The sequence below is a fragment of the Aedes aegypti genome, chromosome 3, assembly GCF_002204515.2.
Source record: "Aedes aegypti strain LVP_AGWG chromosome 3, AaegL5.0 Primary Assembly, whole genome shotgun sequence".
Classification (NCBI taxonomy): domain Eukaryota; kingdom Metazoa; phylum Arthropoda; class Insecta; order Diptera; family Culicidae; genus Aedes; species Aedes aegypti.
This window is the reverse complement of record NC_035109.1, coordinates 399,334,911-399,358,637: the sequence shown is the minus strand read 5'-3', so window position 1 is coordinate 399,358,637 and position 23,727 is coordinate 399,334,911.

The following is a 23,727-nucleotide window of genomic DNA, read 5'->3' as shown; positions in this document are numbered from 1 at the left end:
TCATTTTCACAGGAGTTTCTCCACAGACTCCTAAAGAGATAATAAAAAAAAATCTCTACAGGGATTCCTACAGAGATTTTTCCTGCTATTTCCAGGAATTCCTCCATGGATTGTTTCAGAATGCTCTAATGGTTTCCTTTAGAAATTGTAGAGAACCGACTATATATTTTATGTAATATGTTTTTCGTCTGCGCAGTATTTATTATAAAAATAAAACGTTGAAAAAATAAGAACTGCGTAGACAGAAAGCATGTTTTATGTTCCAGGGATTTCTTCAGGAAATCCTCCAGAGATTTCCTCGGGAATCCCTCCATAGGCTTCTCAAAGATTTTTCCCATAAATTTTACCGGGATTCCGTAAAAGATTATTCTAGATTTTTTAGTGAGCTCAGGGATAGCATCTCTTCAGGAACTTATCCAGAGATTTCTCAAAAAACTTCTCTAGAAAAGGAGTTCCTGGAAAAACTCTTAAAAATAGTCGCGTTTGAAACCCTGAAGGACTTCTTGTTCTTTTTGATGAAATCCATGAACGATTTCATGGGTAGGAATTTATAGAGGATCCTCGGAAGATTTTTTGGAGGTTCAGAACGAATCCCTCTAGAATTTTCAAACAACATCCTTGAAGAATTACCTGAAAAAAGCAATAGAATAATTCGTGTAGTGATTTTCGTGAGAGAATTCCTGAAGAAAACTCTTGAAGAATCTCCATAGGAATGTTTGAAGTTATATCATGTAGAATCCCTAGATAAATTTTCGGTGGAACCTCCGGAAGGCTTCCTGGAGCAATATCTGGAGAAAATGTCAGGAATAATTTGTAGAAGAATATCGTAAGGACTACCTACAAATTTCTGGAGTAATCGCTGGATAAATATCACTGCGTATCCAAAATGACATTTTTGCGTTTCTCTAAGATCAAATTAAGTGTCTCTAGTAGATTTAGGGTTGCTGAATCTAATATCGTTTTCAAAAATGTTCCAGCACATGCTTCAGGACGCCAAAATTGTATAACATACAATTGTCATTGATACTTTAATAAAATTCGAACAAAGATTTATCAAACTTTTTGGCGACCTAATCCATCAAGCATGCAAAATAAGACTTTAAATTTTTTTAAGATTGGGTTGAAATGCATTATTTTGATTTTTTTGGGAACTTTAGTAAATAAATTGCCATACAAGCTGGTAAACTTGCATGTAAGTTGATTGAAATCGTCAAATTCTGCATTTTCAACAGGCAATATCCTAAGAACTAGGCATGCTTTGATATTTATGAAAACAGCTGTGAATTTTACAATCCTAAAGTAGGTAAATAGCGATATTTTCGAGACAAAAATGGTACACGCAGTGTATTTGAAGTAATCCTTTGAGAAATTGTCGTAGTGTAACCCAGAGAAAGCCTTGAAGACATCTCTGCAAAAATTCCTGTAGAGATCTAGAGGAATTTTGACAATATCAGGAGAAATCGCTTGAAGAATCTCAGTAAGAGTGATAATTTCTGGAAACGTTTCCTGAGGAATCCTTGGAGAAATACATGAAAAACTCATAGTAAAGATTTTACTGGAGAAATTTATAATGGAATTATTGGAGGCATTTCGGCAGAAACTCTTCCCTGTGGGAATATCCCTGCAAAATTTTCTGGAATAATCCTCGGAGCAATCCCAGGAGGAACTCCTGGTGAAATTCCTAAACAAATTGTTGAAGGTATTTCTGGAACTCGAACGGAAGTGCTCTAGAAAATCTGGTAGCGAACAAAGTTCTCCCTGGAGAAATTTCTAATAAAACCATCAGCAGCCCAGTAGAAATTGCTGTAGGGATTACGATAGAGTTAGTTTTTAAGGAATTCGTGGTAAAATCCCTGGAGGATTCAAAAGTGTTTCTGGAGAGTCTCTGGAGATAGGAGGAGACGAGAGGAATTTTGGAAGGAATGTGTGGAGATTATCCTCGGAGATTTACTGGAGCCCTATTTGAGCTGGTCCCAATATTTTGATTTATGTCAAAAGTTATAATTCACTAGCCCAGGGATGGGTACCATATCTTTCATATAAAGCTGAAAGAACGAAAATCGGTTCAAAATGGATCTTTGAGAGCGTTTCAAAAACATGGATCATTTTGACCATTAATTCATAATGTGTCACTTTTTTTGTAGCGTCGCTCCTAGAGGTCGCTGAAAGCTTCTTTTAGCACAGAAATGCTCGATAGTAAATGTCAGAAAATTTCAGATTTCTATCTATTTTATTTACAAAGTTACATACAGTTGGCCCAATGCACAAAAAAGGTTAAGGAGTTCTCCATTTATTTCGTAAGACAATTCTTGAGATTTCTCTACAATAAATCATTTGAAATTAGAATTAAAAGATAAAAATCAAATTCAAATTATTGAAAAATTGATTAACATAAATCTTGATTTAAGATTCTCGTACTAATTTCAGGGTCTATTTAAGCTTGTTCAAATACGGATTTCAAACAAAGTGATGATGAAGAATAGATCCTTCATGCAACAATTTTATTTCAAGAAATGCTTCACGAGCCAAATTACTGGGATTCCATATGAATTTTTTTCCAAGAATTCAATCTAGATATTTTCCATGCAGTTTTTTTTAAATGCTTGGTTAAAAAGTCCTGGAATATTCTTATCGAGATTCAGGAAATTCTCAAGAATACCAAGAACTTAACCAGATTTACATTATGTGTTGTATTTTGATTTACACCCGGAATTAATCTTGTGATTTCCCAATATTTTTCTCATTTTTTTCAACATTTTAAAAGGAATTCTTACAAAGATGCATTACTTATCAGTTAAGGGGTTTTTAAAGACCCAATGACTTTTCCAAGTTTCACTATAATTGATCAATGAACACCTCGAAAACACCATCAACAACTCATATGCAGAATTCAAAGGAAACTTCTCAAAATATTCCAAAAATTTCTGCAAGGGATATTTGGTTTGCAAAAATCCTTTAAACAGTTCCAGAAAAGTAAAATTTAGGATTTTTTCACAGGGGCATACCAAAAATTACTGTTGAAGAAACTCTCGAATTCTTTCAATTAAAAATATCTAAAGAAATTTCTCCAAAGAGATCGATGGAAGAACCAATGATGGAATTTATGGGAAGGAGATTACAGATTGCCAGAAATGTTATTAGGACTAATGTTTAGACACATTCTGGCGATATGGCGAGACAAATAGTTGAAGAGTAATTTCTGAAGGAATCTTGATTAGCTGTTGGGAGCTGGAAGATTTGATGTATCATTAGCAGATCTTTGTTAAAAAAAATACTAAGTAGAATTTAGAGAATAATAATAGAGAAACTTCTGAAGCAGTCTACAGAGGTATCTTTGCACTCAAGAACTCATGTCTTCTATTTTCAAAGATATGTATTTGATATAGAAAATTGAGGAATTCCTAACAGAACTAGATGAAAAGTATAAAGTAACCGATGGAACACAAAAAGATCCTGGACAAATCACTACACGGATAAAATTGCTGGACAATAGGTGCTTTACTGATAGAATTTTCAGACTTCTTCTAATCTATAATGTTGAAAACCGTTGATACTCAGCCACTAAATTGAAACAAGACGAATGGATGTCCTTCATAGTTTAACGTTTCTTACCATACGATATCTGAGATTGTCTTGCAAGCTCAACCAGCCCACACTCCAACGTGATGGAAATCATGGCTACACCCATGTTGGAATATTAATTTTCGTGTAAAATGTGAAGGAAACCCCAAACAAACTTATCAGCGAACCAAAAAAGGTCCGCCTTACTCGACCTTGCTCTCTCTGTTCTACTGATCCATTTTACAGTTGCATTCAGAACACTCCCAATGTCATTATCACTAGCCTAAGCTGTAAATCAAACCAACACTCGAATCAATTCCCAGAAGTTGCGATAAGCGCTCAATTTTCACTCAAAGAGACAAATCGCATCAGGAAGCGCTTCACGCTCTAATCGATTCTGCTTACGCACAATTTCGTTCGCTGTGTTCAACAGCAGATAGTGTGCAAGACCCCCAGTCCAACACTACTCTATACCGACAATTCCATAAACACTGCCGTGGCCTAATTCCAATTTTCCACCTCGTTTTGTGATCCACTTTGCTCAAAACCACGCATGATTATCTGATTTGACTGACTGGCTGACTGACAATCTTCCACCCTCATTGATCTGAAGCTGCCTGCTCTACGTGTTAATCCAGCATTTGTAACTACTTTCCATCACGGGCTGCTCTGCTCAGTGTTCGGCTAACTACGTGCAGTAGGCGGCGTGAAAACGAGTGCAACGATTTCACACTTGTCTAACGCCTACTGCCATTGTTCGATATTCCTGGCTTTCCGGAGAGCAGAATAGAAGTCAGGGATGCCAGTTGGTTCACGTATCTTAACAATTGGAATTTTTTTTACTTCGTAGGTTTTGATCCACAGTAAGGTCTTGTCTGATTATAAAGACTACATGTAGGGTAGGGGTACCAGTTATGGTCATAGTAATTCCTCATTTCGCCACACGTGACAATTTGAATGTTTCCACAATTCGAAAGGTTTTTCTTTTGTATTTTATCTTAAATCTTCAAAATGAAGCCATTTCTCCACATCTGGCATCCCCACTGAAAGTCAAAGCAACAGCACAGTTGATTGGAGAAATGGCCTCCTTCAGCAGATTCCACGCCAGGTCCTTTTAATGGCAAGCAAATTGCTCTACCGCCACTTTTCAAGGATACTGTTTTACGGCCCAACCGCTGCTGCTTCTGTCGTAACTTTCGCGCAAACAAAGCGTACCGTAGACTGCACTAACTATGACCGGCAAAAGGGTTCGTTCGACCTTCTCAAGTCCTCGCAGTTGCTTCCCAAAGTCGAAGACCGCCTACACTAGCAGTCAGTGCCAGTAGTGGGAAGCAGCCGAGCGAAAATCATTTTATTGCCTTCACTTGAGCCATTCAAACGTTTCACCGGGGATCAATTAAAACTGATCGATTTATGTTCCAGCAGCAGGCAGACAGCAGAGAATTGTGAGTGTGTGTACGGAAAGTTGCCTAACTACAGCCCCAACAGCTCCAACGAACGCCGCATACGGCACACGTGCGGACAATGAAGGATTTTCGGGGTCGGTTCGAAGTGCTGCATAGGTGTAAAGGGTGTCCCATAATCAAATTGTGTCATGAAAAAAAAACGCTTTAGAAAGTTTTCAATTGTCTTGGAAATTTGGAAACAGTTTGGGGATTATTGAAAAAAAAAACTTGTTGAACTCTACGATCTTTTGGCATTCATGCTACTATTGTATTTTTGTCCTGGAGCCAATGGAGTCAAATCTATGAAACACATAAAGAAAAAGTTGGATTATATTTTATTGTCTAAAATTTTTAAAGGGATCGGTCAAATAGGTGATTTTTCCGTGATGCAATTTGATGTGAGACACCCTGTAGGAACCTTTCCCTACCATCGCCGAGCCTCAACGGTGTTCTGAGGGGGCCTGTCAGTCAGAGTGCCAAAGTGCGGAAATTGTACGAACTGCAATTCCTTTACATGGTGGATGGATTTAGAACTTACAGGATATCTACAGGGTTGGAACGGATGTTTGGCGCTTGTTCGTTTGGTCGAATGATTAGGAACACCCGGAATCGGGTGCAAAGAGCGCAAACAACCTTGATGGCAGCGGCGAAGAGCAAAGCAACCTTCGACTAGGTGCAACTTTTGCACTCTTAGCAGGCGCTGGAATCGACGATGCGGAATGGTTGAGCAGTAAGGTGTAACCTCGTTTTTGACTACTATGTGCGGCAATCGAAATAAGCAGAAATTACTTTAAAAAAATGCTCTGTTATTCGCTTCCGGGATTCTTCCAGGAAACTCTCTTAGGATTTGACCAGGTATTCTTTGGAAAATTCCACCACAGATTTCTTCAAAGTTTCCTTAACAGATTTTTTTCAGGGGTTCCTCCAAGAAATAATTCAAGTATTCGACCAGGAATTGTTCTAGGAATTCCACCATGGCTTATCCACAAAATTCCAGAAGGTATATGCCCAGGAACCATTTCCAAGGATTTCTATGGAATTTGATGTTGTTTTTTCTTCATGGATCGCTTCACAGCGAGTATTTTCTAGAGATTTCTCTAGGAGTACAACAAAGATTCTTCCAAACTCTCAAATAATTCTCATTCAATTTTAACTGGATTTCTATGTAAAAAAAAAATAAAACTATTCCTATAGTTTCTTAAATAATTGCACAAAAATTTATCCAGAATTTTATGCATGAATTTGGTCAATAACTTTTTTAAATTCTCTCAAAAAATTATTACAGATGTAACACAATATGCTCTTCTCAGGATTCCTTTGTAATTTCTCTAATGAACTCTTCAAGCATTCATTGAAAATTAGCTTCAGGATTTCTAGAACGTGATTCTTGAAGGAATTCTAAAAATGTTTAGTAATATTAAAATAATAGAATTTTCAGGAACATCGTCTTTCCACATTTGTAAAATGTTCTCGAGAATCTTATCATTGTCCTTTTCGTTTGTCAGAACTTGGTTGGTGCGCCAATTTTTTTTTTTAAATTTACATTGAACCCTTCATGTGTCGATTTTCCTTGACTCGATATCGACTCATTAAAGCATACTAGAAACAAAATTTCGTGGTTACTGTGATGGTCCCTAAAACCAACTTTCCAAAGCATTCCTGTTCCATGAGTCGATGATATCTTCATAACAACTTTGATTTCGAACGGTGACAATAAATTATAGAACACTGCAACAGCTATTCAGCAGAATGTTCAAGGTTTTTCGGTAATATTGTATCTAATTTATATAATGTTCCGGAACTTTTGTAATGTTTCACAACACATGAAACACTACAATGACATTTAAGGCTGTATTACTTCAGATTAGAACATTACAACAGAACATTATATAAGTATAATATTATACGTGTCGATGTCGGGTCATATTCATAAAATCATAGCAATTATCCTCTACTTTAAAGTCGTCCCGGATCCTCTACTTTAAAGACGTCCCGGATGAACCGGGACAGAGCAATAATTTTTATTTCAAATAACTTAGTGTATACTATATGTCTTAGCTTGAATATGAATGCATATTGCACATCAAACATAAGCAGCGCTTCTTTGGGGATGTAAGTCCTAAGTAAAAAATGTGATTCTTTGTAAAGATGTTTGAGATAAAGGTCACGATCTCTTAGAGTTTCCGTCAAAACGCGGCATTCTCCTTTCTTTGCGATTTGCATGAAAACCTTGATTTCCCTAATGGAGCGGTTCCACGCCGTTTCGCAAACCCGATTATTTTTGTATTTTTTGTATCGCCTGAAAATTTGCATACAGATTCTTTATGACCAAAAATGCCATTATGCACTTTCAGACCGCCATTTTGAACCTTGCCTTATTTTTGAGAAGGGCGTATTGTAAATTCCATGACAAATCTTTATAAAACTGTAACTCGAAAACGGTTTGTCCGATCGATTTGAGATCTTCTACAAAGTTGTAGGTATTGCTTAGGACTATATGGAGAAAAATATGCACGGTAAAAAAAAGTTACAGATTGTTTTTTATTTCAAAAACAAAATTTTTAAATCGATTTTCTCCAGAAACGCAGTTTTGATTTTTTTTTATTTTTGGATATGTTTTAGGAGACAACTTATGTGATTTATTGCACAATGTTTCAAAATGGAAGAATGATGGACAAAAAAGTTATGATTTTTAAAAAATTACAGATTTTGTAAAAAAAAATCGAAATAGAGGAAAACAATATTTTTTATGTGATTATTTGAAAGTACAGAAAAATTGCAATCGAAAAGTACTTGGGTAAATTTTTTTTAGGTCGCATCAATTTCGAGATATACTCATATTTATATAAAATTTTCAAATATTACAAGAAAAATAGGCCCTTTTCAAACATATTTCGTGTTTCTCCATTCCAGACATATTTTATTTTGATTGAGTGAATCGTAGCTGAATTGTTCATTGTTTGATCAAAACCTATATACTAAAGTATTTAAAAAAGTATGCACGGTAAAAATATAAACGATATTTTCAAATGAAAATTTGAAGCGAATAGTTCTTAAAAACCGCAACATTGATATTTTTCGATTGCAATTTTTCTGAACTTTCAAATAATCACATAAAAAAATATTGTTTTCCTCTATTTCGATTTTTTTCAAAATCTGTAATTTTTTAAAAAATCATAACATCATAAGTTGTCCCCTAATATACATCCAAAAATAAAAAAAAATCAAAACTGCGTTTCTGGAGAAAATCGATTTTAAAATTTTGTTTTTGAAATAAAAAATAATCTGTAACTTTTTTCTACCGTACATATTTTTCTCCATATAGTCCTAAGCAATACCTACAACTTTGTAGAAGATCTCAAATCGATCGAACAAACCGTTTTCGAGTTACAGTTTTATAAAGATTTGCTATGCATTTTCCGATACGCCCATCTCAAAAATAAGGCGAGGTTCAAAATGGCGGTCTGAAGGTGCAAAATGGCATTTTTGGTCATAAAGAATCTGTATGCAAATTTTCAGGTGATTCAAAAAATACAAAAATTAAATTTAAAAACAAATTCGTCATGTTCCGTGGAATTGTTCTTATTCGGTTTGAAGTTCGGAAAATTTGTCTAGAGCGTCGAACTGATTGCTCATTTCGATGCAATTATCAACATTAATCATTTCACCCTTGGAAGAAAGCTTGCATTACGGAAAAAATCCCACTTTCTTGGAAGGAAGTTGTGAATTCAGATATTCCTTCTTTCTTTTGTTCGTAGTTGCAATCATATTCAGTGAATAAATGAAAGAAAAAATGATTTTCTTATAACGTTTTTCTCAAGACAATGTCCAAGAAGGATTATCACCGCAAGCTATCGCTCACGAGTCCAACGATAAATCGGAGGCCCAGTTCCAAACAAGGATCGAAAAGTATAAGTATAATCAATAGTAGAAAAAAGTTGCTCTGAGAAGTACTGTTTTAATGCTTTGAGCAGAATCAAAATTTCCCGAGAGCAGAAAGAATTTGTGGTATAATGCGCGCTGACCTTATAAGGATCTCATTTTGTTAAAAAAAGAAGTTCGTGTATCCAAAAAGAGGCAAATTCGAAACAACCGACTAAAGGACTTCCATCAATTGCATCACATGTTGGATGTAAAGAATTTTCTTTAACTCGAAAAGATATCGTTTCACATTCAACATCTAAGAAGCGCAGCACTTTTGTCCTAAAATATCACGTTTCGTACTACATGGCTGACCTCAAAACCGTAAAAAAAAAACCACCGAAAATTCCGTCATGCTGTCGAAAACTCTTTTCCAGAAATCCATCGTTCGTCAATTCCGTCAGTCAGTCAGTCAGTCAGTTGGAGCCTCGTTCTGTCCGTCCCTCTAAATATTCCATACGGCAGCATTGAAGTCGCCGTCGTCTATCAATCATCGTGTGGCACCCGCAGAAGCATACGGATCGTTTTCTCCAGCAAACCCGCAGGATGACATTCAATCCTGACGATGCATCGATACCATTGAATGGGGGGGTTTCTGGATCTCATGGCTCCCGGAGCACTTTGGGCAATTACGAACTTGCGCGGAGCACTCGTTTTTTAATTTTACGATCATTATTGCTTTAAAATCAAGGAAGTAAGCTTGTAATTTGTCTATTTTATCATCATTTATAATATAACAAAAACATGTTCTAAACACATGACCTTAACGTATTTTCAGCATAATTTCCACTTTTTCAAATAATGTTAGAAGTTAAGAGTACGGTCATAACTTTATAAAGTGTCGCGGAGTATTTACCAAAGCTTCGCAGAGCATCAAGTGCTCCGGGGAGCACAATCTGAAAACCTCGGCCTAGAATAACAGCAGCGGGCTGTGCCTCTGCCTCGCCGATCATGGAAGAAGCAGAGGATGCGTGCGTGTGTTCAAGCCCGATACGTACATGCCCAAAGGGTTTGGGCTATGTTTCAGAGAAAAGCAAAACGCCAACAATTCGGTAATTGCGCAAAAGTGGTCGATATCTTCGGAGGAGCGGTTACATCATTTTGAAAGAGATTTGGGCATGACCAACTCGACTCGAGCAATAGAGATATGTGGTTTAAGAAGCAGTTATGGAGTAAAATGGATTAGTTTACATTTGAATGATATTCGTAATATTTACAGTACTTAGCGGGAATGAAAAACTGATAATAATACCAAATTTCAGTAAGGGAGTAAGAAGGGAAGAGCTGATTCTTCCAACATTTGACTATAGAAGTTCTATTTTGAATCTTAAAATTCTTCTCAATTTCCTAATGAAGAAGGGTTCAATGTGACCCACTTTTAACTCTTCCTCATGAGGTTCAGAGGCAAACAAATAAATGCAGGTAACTCAAATTTAGGTTTTGAAAACATATAGTTCGGGTTTAAATATTTTTCGGTGTATCTCAAGCATAATAACAGTTCCCATCATATATACTAACCTTGAATCTTACTGTCATTCTTCGTCGTAGCACGTGTGAGTGTGTGTTAGCATCGCTTCGCAGAGTCGAGTGAAAATTACTACTGTCAATTTATTATCTGTTCAGTGAAAACGGATAAACGTTGCAACAAGATAATCTTTGAAAATAACTTATAAATAGTGGTGCAAGAAGTGATTTTTGTGAACATTTCTGCAGCGGAAGAGGGACTTTTGGCGTACAGTGAAGTGTGCCGGAAAATGAGGACTTAAACGTGTTGAAGTTGTCTGGACAATTTGGTGAAATCGTGTACCGTGAATTAGTTTTTTAATTCATTTATGCAAGGCTGGTTGCGGGTCTCATTCTAGATACTACTTCTTCTTTCTGGCATTACGTCCCCACTGGGACAGAGCCTGCTACTCAGCTTAGTGTTCTTATGAGCACTTCCACAGTTATTAACTGAGAGCTTACTGTGCCAATGACCATTTTTTGCATGCGTATATCGTGTGGCAGGTACGAAGATACTCTATACCCTGGGAAGTGGAGAAAATTTCCAACCCGAAAAGATCCTCGACCGGTGGGATTCGACCCCACGACCTTCAGCTTGGTCTTGCTGAATAGCTGCGCGTGTATCGGGGAGGGGGGGGCCCTTCTAGAGACTTGATCTCTATTTTAATACAAGTCTCGTAAAAAGTGCCTCTGTACAGCTTTCGATCTTTAATTACTACTTGGAAATGGTAGATAACTTGAAGTTCGTGCCAAGTCACAGTGTACATGACAACTGAATTATACCAAAACTACCGGAGTAGTTTAAAAAAAATAACGAAGGGACATCACAGACGCTCGCACAGGTCGCAACGACGCTCCAGCTCAAAATGTAGGCTGTTTGGAGATACCAACAGGAGAGCGGCAAGTGATAGATGAACTGGTAGGATCGGGCATACTTTCGAGACAAGTTAAAATGCAACTCATGTCATGGCCCACAACAAAAACCTCGCGAAAGGATCTCTGAACCAAGCTGTTTAGATGACTTACGAAAATCTTTTGGGTTATGGAACTTTGTTTCTTGGGAAGTGCATTATTTTACATTAAATGTTAATTTCTTATTCTTTTCAAAAGCAACTTAAAAAACAATAGTTTTTTTTTCGAAATTATCGGATTGCATGGATAACTATCAAGAATTCCTAAAAATACGTCGGAACAATTCATGTTTTAACCCAACATCGGTAGCATCGTGTACTTACGCATGCTAAACAAAGCTCGCTTGTTATACATAGCACTAGCGTAGTGCTGCTGACGATGACTGATAATGCTGTTGATTTCTCAAGACATTCCCGGAAGAAGCTGTTGACGATCTGTTGTGTAATTTCTATAGAACTCCCGAAGCACACCCTGTAGAAGCTCTTGGCTAAATGATCATAAACATGTCCGCATCCTGGATTTATTCTTAGAAAATTACGGGGACGAATCCTAATTCTCAGCTTCCTTATGAGCACTTCTTCATTTATTAACTAAGAACTTATTATGTCAATTGACCATATTTTTGGATGAGTATATCGTGTGAGGGGTACGAAGATACTCTATGCCAAAGGGAGCCGAAAAAATTTCCAACCCGAAAAGATCGTCAACCGGCGTCGCGTTTACCGTTGCGGTTATACGGGCCTCTTAAAAAAAGAGCATATTGGACAAAATAGGCCTGTCAATATAAGTAACATAAAGGTTTTTTCTTGCTTTGCTAGCTATTTTTACTATTTTTTTTTTGCACCAGTGAAGTGAAGTGTTAAGGTCAATTAGTATGTTTCTTGCAAAATTGTTGAAGAAATTCTAGCAAAATCTTGAAGGAGTTTCTGCATGGCTATAAATCGCAATTTAAATTGAGTTGATATCAGTTTTCAACAAATCTTCCAATTATTTTTCAGTTGAACTAATAATACAGCACGCTTTTTCTTTTACACAAGACAAGAACGTACAAGAACTTCTCAGCAGTGTTTGGATTTTGATCCGAATAAGGCGATCGAATCATAGAGTGTAGCAGTTCATGAAGCATAACTGTTCCTGGCACATCGCAATCGGAGAACCCTATGAATGTTGCTTTTCACTCTCTCGTTTGGTATGTGTCGAGAGAGCGTTCGAGAGCAGCAACTCTCACAGACTACAACGGTAAGGAGCCATTCGGGTGATTTATGTTTTGCATAAAATTGGTAATAACTTTCATATTTTCTGGTAAAGCAACCTCAAACAACTTGATTCTAATCTATTGGATAATCGAACAGCCCTTTGATTGCAAACACAGCACAGAAAATCAGAATCAGGAAGTGTCAGCGAATGTTACAAATGTTGACACACAGTGATCGGCGTCAAGCAGTGAGTGGTATGTGTCCGTCTATTTTCTTTCGTGGATCGTCACCTTCCACGAACGATAAATATCATGCGTGTTGTATGAATGCAAGCGGATACATAGAATGACATTATGGCTCGCATGTCAATGATCGTTAAATTTTCAATGCCTGCTTCTCAGTACCATTTATCAATGTCTGCTTTTTACATAAGGGACTGATTTGCGTTTCACGACTGTACAGAAATTATTAGTTTCTTTCTCAATATGGCTGGTAGTGACTAAGTGTCATTTAATATAGAAACTTTAGAGACCTCTTGCCTGAAAAAAGGAGACAAGAATCAAAAAAAGATCAAAAAAGAACCAACAAAGAACCTAGAAAACAAAAAGAACCCCAATAAAAACCAGGAGATAAGACTGTTATTCTGACCAGACATTTCTTTTTTATTTAATAGATATATTTTGGGAATTCCTCATGACATCAAAACAAGTAAACGGCTTGTATTTTTGTATGAATTTTTACATTATTGTTTCAGGTATTTGCTTAAAAGAATTGTTTCAGGTATTTGCTGAAAGAGTTTCCTCCAAAGATTCCTTCTGGAAGTCATTTCGTGATTTTACGGACTTTCTGAATAATCCTTCCACAAGTTTTGTTTCATGAAATCAGGAACTCTACTATGGATAGAGACAGAAATTACCTGAGAAATTTCGTCAGAAATCCTTCAATGATGCCTTCAATATTATTTCTATCGGACCCCTGGAGAAATTCGGATTTGAATTCCCTGGAGAAATTTGTGTAGGAGATTGAGAAGGAAGTATTTGAGTGATTGCAGAAGTAATACCTGGTGTGAAATCTTAAACACATTATCGAAACATCTAGTGAGATTTTATTATATGAAAATCAGGGGACGGACCTGGTGTAGTGGTTAGAACACACGCCTCTCACGCCGAGGACCTGAGATCGAATCCCATCCCCGAGATAGTTACTAAAAATTTTAGTGACGACTTCCTTCGGAAGGGAAGTAAAGCCGTTGGTCCCGAAATGAACTAGCCCAGGGCTGAAAATCTCGTTAATAAAGATAGAAAAAAAAAATATACGAAAATGCCAGGAAGAATAACTGGAGAAGTAGATGAAAACCCGAATTCTGTACTATACCATTTAATTCCATTAGAGTTTATATCCTTTGACAGTTGTGCATATTTCGCTCTCAACTGTAAGGCCATTTTCAGTGTCGTGTACAAGACTAGCCGAGTATAGTACACGACACTGAAGACGGCCTTACAGTTGAGGTCGAAATATGTGTAGGGTAGGAGTACCAGTTATGGACATAGTGGTTCCCTATTTCGCCATACGTGATTACTTTAATGTCTTTAAATTTTGAAAACTTTGGTGTGTTGTAGTACTTAGATTTAAGATATATCTTGAAGTTAAAACATTCAAAAAGATTTAAAATGTAAAAGTTATCAAAATTTCACATATGACCAAATAGGGAACCACTATGGCCATAACTGGTACACTTTCCCTATCTGTCAAAGGACACAAACTCTAGTGGAATTAAATGGTATAGTACTAGATTCGGGTTTTAGTCTACTTATAGGTATTCCACTAAACAGCTTGAAGATTTATTATCATAACTGGAGAAGCTGGCGTAGGCATTCTCGTAAATCGTTCAGAAAAAATCCCTGAACAAAGTTCAACAAAAACCCTGAACTGTTCAGGATTTTTTTGATAAAACTTCTTTAGAAAATCTCCTAAACTAACAACTGCAGCAATCCAGTCAACAAATATCTTTAAGTTTTGCTGAGAATAGCTTTCACCATAATCCTTGTGGAAAGTACAGATCGGAGCATCGGAGTGTCCAAGGATTTTCTGTAACAAATTCTGAAGTTATTCCGCTAAACATTCCTTCAAACACCGGTGGAAGATTTCCCTGAAGGATTGGTCAAGGAATCTGAAGAGGAATTTCTGAAGCTTTTTCTCAAGGAATCGGAGAAAAAAGTTTCAGAAGAACCTGTGTAATAGACGCGGAATAGTCTTTGAAGTTTTCTCTAGAAGCATCTAAATTTGGCAGCAGGATTCACTGCAAGCAGAATAAGAAAAAAAAAAGGAATTTTAGAGACCATTTTTGTTAAAATACAGATTCTAGAGACTTCCCGTTACATATAGAGAATTTTAAGGGACTTGCTTCAAAAAAAAAAAAAAAAAAACTAGTTTTTAAGAAAAGATCTGCTATATGCTATGGAATTGATAGCCAGAATTTACTTTTGAAACACCAATAGCATATCATATTTGGCTTTAACAAGATCTTATCAATATCTGCAGCAATTCATTAGATCCGATTATATAAAATTATGCAATGGCTCAGAAGCTATATGAATAAAATTTTGATATTGGTTTCAGATATTTTTTTATATTATGTCATTCAAATCAATTTTTCGATTTTATGGTCAGGCTCGGGAACTGAACAAAACTCGCTTTGATTGGATTCGCATTTGGAATAAATTCGAAAAGTTTAATAAATTAATGTGTTCGTCGAACGAATCAACTTTTACTGAATGTTGATTTTGAAAGTTTGAAGATCCTAGTTTACAAAAGGGGTAAACAGCAGTTATCACTTTCCCGAACGATTTTCAAATTGGTTCGCAAAGCAGTGCAAACGGTGCACTTCGAAGGTTTCCATCTCGTTTCGGAATCGATTTGTTTTAAGAAGCATAACTCATCTCTGCAGAATGATGAGAAAAACATTTCCCAAACGAAGCATGAAAATAATGCACCACCAGCCAACCAACACCGAACGTGCACTTATCTTCGTGTGTGGCTTTCTTCGGTCGTCGTGTTCTCAAGCGCTTTGGATTTGGCTTTGGCTCTGACTCTGACTCCTGCTGTTGGTTGCTGCAGTAGCTCAAGAGTGTCTTTATCCAAAAATCAACATCCGTCTTCTTGCTTTCCGTCCGTGGATCACACAAAAACACATCCCGCGTCTCTCGCCATCGTCATCTTCATCGTCTGGTGGCAAGGCAAGCAGCTCTTTTACCATCTCCGTCGCGTCATTTGAGTGCAACTGCAGTAGCTCATTGGGATAAACGACTCTTTGCAGTAATGATGCACACTTTTGGAATCTGGAGGCGAAAGGTAGATGGTACATGCACTTCGGCTGGAGGGTCAAACAAATATTGCAGTGGTGTGCCGTTTTCAGTATGCGCTCCTATTTGTTTACTCCATCTTCGGAATCTGCTCTTTTCCACAAGAAGTTGAGTGAATTTTTTACATTTTTTCTAAACATCATTGTTATTATTTATTGTAAATAAAAGATTCTGAAAGAATTTCTGCAGTTTTTGAAAAGAAAGTCACGGACGATTTTTTAAAGATTTTTCGGGATAATTTATGTAGAACTCTCTGAACGAAACTTTGGAGGAATTTTTTAAGTTATGATTGAATGAATTCCAAGACGACTAAGAAGAAATAACTGTTAGTTATTTAAAGAAACCTGGGGATACTCATACATGAATTTTTGCATGATTTTTGTGGTCTGAGAATAATTGTTAGATTTTTTGAATCCCAGAAAGAATGCCAGAAATAATATTATCTGGAGTAGGAAACCGGGTGTATAAATTGACTCACACCACCCCCCCTGAAAATCATGGGTACGCCCATGATTCTTACTTTTACTTTTGTTGGCTCTACGTCCTTCAAGACATGACCTGCGCCACAATGTTACACCAACTAACTCGGTCCATGGCTGGTAACCTCCAATTCCTCGATCGCCCCACACTTCCAAGATCCTGCTCCACTTGGTCAAACCACTTAGCTCGTTGCGCTCCCCTTCGTCTTGTACCGGCCGGATTTGAGTTGAACACCATTTTTGCCGGATTGTTGTCCGGCATTCTCACAACGTGTCCCGCCCATCGTACCCTTCCAGCTTTGGTGATGAAATATCATATTCAATTAACACCAATGGTATGCAAATTCACAGCATAGTTTTGCCTCTCAGAATTCTGCTTCGAAGTGATCGATTTCGTTGCCAAAAACCGGAATCACACTGTACCATAAAACAATGACTTTCTACGCATAATTTTCAAACCTCTCGCATCATCCCGAGAACCACCGTAGCCAAGTGGTCGCGCACGGATCACCTCGGGACCTCCGTGGCTTGCTTTTCCCACAATCCTTTCATCCATTCATTCCACTTTCCACTATTCCACCCGGCCGCCGCTGTCAAAAGTCTTATCTCGAGTAGCAACGCGAGCTTCTGCGCACCACCTTTGGAAGCCCGAAAAGCCACAGCCCCGTGATATTCATCTTGTAAAACAAACTTTTTCATATACGATCCATTCCGCTTTTGCGATACGACGATGAGGATGACGATGGTTCATGCCCGACCAGAATCACATAACATTATTGTAATACATTTCTGTCAACAGTAGTTAACAATAACAGAGCATGTTATCAGCAAGCCTTTGTTCTCAACTTGTTATATTATTTACAACAGATTCATATCGATATTTATTATATTATTTATATTACATTTTTACGTATAGTGTTATTACCAGCCTTAGATATTAAGAGTTACATAATTTACAATAATTTGTTATTCTAGAACATGCTTGAAACACATTTAATAATATTTTTTCAATATATATTTATAATATAACTAATAAATGCTTGCACTGCTCACAATGCTGCAACTTAGGACTTCTGCCCATCAATGGCAGATGGCTAAAAGTTCAGTCACCGCGCAAAGTATTCCGGTGGCGTTCCCGCCACTGAGGGTCTTTGTAAAAGCAAAAGGGTATATCACAATAGTTCTAAAAAAAATGGACGCAGTGATCTCACACCCGACAGAAGGAGGAAATAAATGCTTGGAAATTTTGTCTTAAGTTTTGTTATTTTAACTACTAGTAATATCAAATACATATTTAGAAAACACATTCTGTTTTAATCCTATTTCTTCCTTCTGATCGGGAAGTCAAGAGGATAACGATGATATGGGGAGCACAATCTAGATCGTTATCAAGCATCTCTCACAATATTTTTTTCAGTCCCCAATAAAAGATCAATCCCATAAAGCTCACACGGGATGCAATCTGGGATGGCTGAAAATGATCACTTCCAGTTGGATGGATTGATTTCTTCTGCAGCTTGACGATACGGGATGCTACTGGAAACGATTGCTGATTGGGCTCCCGAAGCGCGGAGGGGGTCAATTATCGATTTTTGCAGGTCCGATTCCAGCTGTGGGCTTGTCGATCCAGGAGAGAACAAAAAAAAAACAATGAATGGATTTGATGATGGCGGTAATGGAGATGATGATCCAACCAGTGACCGTTGGCTCGATCAGAGGGAGGTGGCTTCATGTGTGGTCGAAATGAGTGATGATAAGGCTTGTTTTCTAACGTGAGCTGCGAATTTAAATTAATAATTACAACGAGTGCTGTAAAAATCTCCCTGTGTTGCGTATTACTGCATACTTCAGTGCAGGAAAGTAGGCCGTTTCATGATAGATTGGCGTGATGAAAAACAGCCTATTACGATGAGAAGTTGCTCATCGTAATATGCTGTTTTTCATCACGTCAATCTGTCATGAAATGGCCTACTTTCCTGCACTGAGTTAGGCAGTGTGGTTATGAATATTACACAACGCCTTTTCATTACGCAACTGTTTTGAGTTGCGCAATGAATCATTACATAACAATTTTCATAAGTTGCAAAATAATGGAGAATGCATTCTGATATAGTTTCTGATACTATCAAGTGGTCTTCTACGAAATTGCAAAACAAATGTTGTACGCAACTCGACAAGCCTCGTTGGATAAATGTACAACTCATGTTGTACAAATCATCGAGACGGGATTGGTGGTCTAATGGCTACCGATTCTGCTTCATAAGCAGAAGGTCATGGGTTCAACCCGAGGCCCGTCCCTTTCCTCGTACTTTGTAGTTGTATCTTTCACTTGCTTCTATCTACCACTCTTAACCCCTCTACCGGCAGCTTCATTTTTTCCCGCAAAATTCAAATTCAAATCGTTATAACTGTTTTGTTTTTCAATATTTTTGCACCATTTTTTCACAAGCTCTCAAAAAACTCTTCTAGTTTTAGGATCTGTGTCGATATTGATCATTGGTCATCTGGTTTTGAAGATATTACAAAATTCCTTGGGGGACCGACCCGTAACTAGAACCCCCCGTTAATTTCTCAGGCTACAGAATTTTAATCGTATTCGGATATTCACTCTTCGAAACAATACATTAATAAAAGTATGTTGTGAAAAAATGAAGCAATTTCGTGCAGCCGTCTTTAAGTAATGACCATTTAAGTTTCTGGCCACGCTGGCCAAATAAAGATCTTAAAAACTTCAAAAAACATCATATCGTAATTTTCAGATATCTCCAAGAATGCTGAACCGATTTGTATGATTTTTTTAGAGAAGCTCCTTATTACCTGGCATTATATAGCCCATATTTTATTTTTTTCATAAATTGATCAAAAACAAAATGGCCGCCAAAGACATTTTATATGGAAAATGTCGGTCCCCCAAGGAACATCGGAATAACTTTAAAACCAGATCACCAATAATGAATATCGACACGGATTCCTAAACTAGAAGAGTTGTTTGAGAACTTGTGAAAAAATGGTGCAAAAGTATTGAAAAACAAAAAAAGTTATAACGATTTGAATTTGAATTTTGCGATAAAAAATTAAGCTGCCGGTAGAGGGGTTAATATATCACAGTTAATGTATCTATCACAGTTCATAGCATTTGCTAGAACCCGAGACGGACAGAAATAAACCGTTTCCCTACGCTTCCATTGGTCCATCATTATAGCGTGCCTTCCTTTACGCCTGATACATAGGCAGTCTGCTAAGCACACCAGCAATCCTCTCTGCCATAAAAATTATCCCACCCTTTCACCCTTCCCGCATGAACTGGCGTTGACGCAGTGGTATATACGGTCAACCGTGGGAGCCAGTTGAATGCATCATCAATTCCTTCCCCTTCCCCTCACTAGTCTGCATTCTGACGTGGGCAGGCACCATTGTTGCCTAAAAATAGAAGATCACCAGCACTTATACACTGAGGATGCCTGTTGACCCCAAGCAGTCATCTGATTGGTTCCTTGTGTAAGTGCAGCTGATCTGGCGATACTGGAGTTGCAACCACGGGCGGCCAATCAAGCTCAAGCTCAAGCTCAACTCATGCTGTAAAAATCATCGTTCTGTAACTTGTTGCGTAAACTACTACAGGTATGTTCCGTTTTTATTAACACGATCGGCAATTTTCAGTTGACAAAAACGGAACAGTGACAACTACGGAATAATTTTCTTAGACAAAATATTTTACAAATTTGAAAAGAAAATTTCAGTATCGTCAGGATAATACACATTTTCATCAAATATATGTACAGTATTGATGTTTAGAAGCTTTGAGAAGCATTTAGATTGTTCATTTCGTATAGGTTCGTAATGAAAGTTGATTGCAGACTTCAATCATTCAATATGATTCTGCGATAAATTATTAATTGCTTTAGTTTTCTTGGTCAGAATTTCAATAAATGGAATATGGAATATTCAAACGATACTCACATAAATGTGTTTTGCATTATGAGATGGGTTGTATTTGTAAAAATAACTACAAGAAAGTGGGTCAAGTTGATCATTATTTATTTTTCAATTCCATTCCATTAGAAACAAATTTATTTTCTTCTCTTCATCCTCATCCTTATGTTTCTTCTTCTTTCTTATGGCATTACACCCCAACTGATAAAGAGCCTTCTTTTCAACTTATCAACTGAGAGCTATTTTGCTAAATTACATTTTTTGCATTTTTGGCCGCATCCGATTGGTGATTGAATGTGGGTTTATGTTGCGAAAGATATGCAAACTCAAATGAATATTTACGGTCTCATATACTTTGAATTTCCAAAGCCAATCAGTAAAATGATTGTGGGAATTTTCCTTCTTAAGTTATCATCACCATCTGCGACTTGGATTGCATCAAATGCTTTTCTACAACTGCGCCACATTCGCCTATAAGCTTTACATTAGGTCACGAATACGCAGGCAACTAAAGTATTAGTTTTTTGTTAAGTAACATTAATATTAAATAAGTTCATCAAAATCATAAAAGTGTACAAATTCCAGAACAAGTATCAACGGTCAGAAACTTGTGTTAAGTTTCATGATCAAGTATGACAGTTGGTATAAGACTCTTAATTGACATTTTGGTCTGCATGGGGAGACACGCACCCCGCTCAATGATCAAGATTCCAGCAAATTTGGGATGCGAGCGTGCGTGACGTGGGAACGTCCAGTATCAACAGTTTCTCGAATTGTCAGCTACCGTTTTGATTCATATTACGGACACTTAAGGCCTCAGTGAAGTATAACCCAACATAGACCATACAAAATAAATCATTCTGTGTGATTCCTTAGCGTTATCGAGCGTCGGAAACCCTTAACTTTCAAATGGTTGGTAAAGAATACGCTTTCGCAACTTGAATAATTTTAAATCAATCAAAATGTGTGGCCTTTTCATGATTCTTATTCCTTCCTCACTTTTGCCTCATATTCCGGACAGCTCATTATAATCATTAATAGAACAGTCGAATCATTAATTGAAATCATCGAACCACTAAAGAGACGTCTAAGGAAGTTGGGCATTATAAATTTGCATAGATATTTATGGAAAAAACTAATTTAAACGAGCCTCGAACATAAGAACTTTTGAACGGCAGAAATTGAAACATTTCGTGTGAATTTGAAGATGTCCGGAATATGAATCAAAACGGTATTTCAACCCTCTTCCTCAATGCAAACTTATTGTATGGAAATTCCAAAATTTTCAGTAGATTGCTAAGTTTTGCTGGACATCTTTCCCTACCTCTTGTAATAAGACATAATCAATAGCTGTTTGCTATAATCTCTACAATTCTATCAAGAGATAAAAGATAATTACCCCTATTCTTGTTAATGTTCTAATGCGCTTTGGATCGGAAACCGTTTTGCATCCCTGTTTACGCCAGCAAAGTCAAGTGGGTCATGGATTCGAACGAATAGGGATCAATTAAAAGTTGGATCCATCGTAAACAAGAATGAGGGTGAATGTCCAAAATATTATGGGGTCTACAGTCTTACAAAAAATAAAATAAACTTGATCTTGTCCCTTTTCGTTGCCCAAACAGTTCACTCCTCTATGACAAAGAACTTTCATATTCATATTCATATTAAAAATTCCATGATGCCATGTGATATAAGAAAAGGAGAGATCTCTGCAATTCTCAGTACGTATTCAACTATTAACAAATTCCAGTTGTTGCTAGAACGTGGCCAGCGCAACTCTCGACTGTTGAAGCATGCGTCAGTTTGTACAACAGTCAATGCTAAGTTTGAAAACTCTAATTTATTAGCGGATAGGAAGGTATCAAAACTTATTGAATCGTACATGACTTGACACCTACCATGTATCGTAGGTGCTCAACACTTACATAATATCGAAAATTAAACCCTGAGGCTATTGAAGAACATTGGAATTACTTCAAAATAAGTTTAAAGTTAATATTCTAAGCATTTAAAAAAATGAAAAATAAATTATTTTGTGTGTTGATAAAAACGGAATAATTTGTGGACGAAATCGGAACGTGACAAAATCGGAGCGTGACAAAATCGGAACGTGATGAAAACGGAACATAGCTGTATATGCAAGTTCAAGTTATCTGACATCCCTACAGCTTATCTGCCATATCGAATTGCATACAACATTTGTTTTTGAAATTTCTGGAAATCGTTAAGAAAAAAGCCATAACGTCACTCTGCTGGGTAACAAAATGAACATGCGATGCATAGTGAATCATGTCGTAAAGGCGCACCTGCAATTGTCCACAGTGGCCAGTCAACGCTCTGACCAAGATACTGCCATTCTGCTTTGCCAGATTTGTTAAATACTTCGCAACCATTGGAGATGGCTCACTAGTGTACAATTTTGTTTGGCGACACGACTTCAAACTACTCTGAAACTTCACCCAGCACTTCGAAATCGGAATGACAAGAATCCCCCTTGGGGGCATTCGCAAACACTCAGTTTCCGAATCGTAGCTTGACGCAATGTAGAGAAGAGATGTCGGTTTTTTTAGCATTTGATGAATCCAATTGGTAATCATTGTAGGTAGCCCATGGTTTCGTGCGGCTTCCAATATGGCATCGAATGACACATTATCGAAGGCACCCTCAATATCCAAGAAAACACCCAAGCATTCAATTAACAAACATTAACGAACTACTATTAAGAATGAAGTATTTACTTAGGAAATTGCCTACCTTTAGGCGTATTTTGTGGTTCAAAGTGTTTTTATTTTTGAAATAACTCAAAAAGTGAATGACTTGTAAGAGTTTGATCTTCATATTCGGCTTCAGAGGCCTTGTTTTAAGTAAGTAACGACATTTTAATATTACCGAACGTTGTTTACATGGGTGATCAATGTTAGGGGCGGTCCATTAATTACGTAAGACATTATCGGGGGATTTTCAACCCCCCCCCCTCCCCCCATGGTAAGATTTTTTGTAGGAAAACTAAAAATAATGTATATGGGGCGTAAGAAATCTCAAACCCCCCCTCCCCCCATAACCCTTTACGTAATTAATGGATGATCCCTTACCCCATATCAGCTAAATCATTAAAAAAACCTAATACATTTATTTAAACATTCTTAAACCTTTTGACAACCAAAATACAAAATGTGGTCACGAGCGGTGGGTGCCAGGGTGGTAGGTCATTTGGCATAAAGTCGTTTGGCATAAAGCCGTTTGGCATAAAGGTCATTTGGCATAAAGTCGTTTGGCATAATGGTTGTTTGGCATAATGGTCGTTTGGCATAATAGTTGTTTGGCATAATGAGTCTGAAACCAAGAATTTCTCAATTTTCGTTTTTACGTTTCTTTTGAATCTTTCTGATGACACAAGGCTTGTTTTGGAGTC